Here is a 382-nt window from a genome sequence, read left to right as displayed (position 1 = left end):
GCCGGGCAGCCCCCGGCCAACGCCGCCGAGAGGGAGCCGCGCACCTCCAGCAGCTCCAGCAGCTCCAGCTACTCCAGCACCTCCAGCACCTCCAGCACCTCCAGCACCTCCAGCACCTCCAGCACCTCCAGCAGCTCAGCCCCCGCCGCGGGCGAGGGGAGGAATCCTGCAGGGGCGCGGGAGAAGGGAGGTCTGGGGCGAGGGGGAGTGTTAAGCACGCCTCTGGTTTCCTTGAAACTTAGTCTGGCTGTCCGCAAAGACCTAATGTGGGGCTTGTCTTCAGAAGTCTGAAGAATTCTCAGCCATTCCCATCAGAGCTCCAACACTTTCAGGAAAGACCCGGTGAAGGCAGGGAAAGTATAATACTGTTCTGGTTCTGAGG

Source organism: Geospiza fortis, unplaced genomic scaffold, assembly GCF_000277835.1.
Source record: "Geospiza fortis unplaced genomic scaffold, GeoFor_1.0 scaffold23, whole genome shotgun sequence".
NCBI classification, from domain to species: domain Eukaryota; kingdom Metazoa; phylum Chordata; class Aves; order Passeriformes; family Thraupidae; genus Geospiza; species Geospiza fortis.
This window is presented reverse-complemented; position numbering follows the sequence as displayed.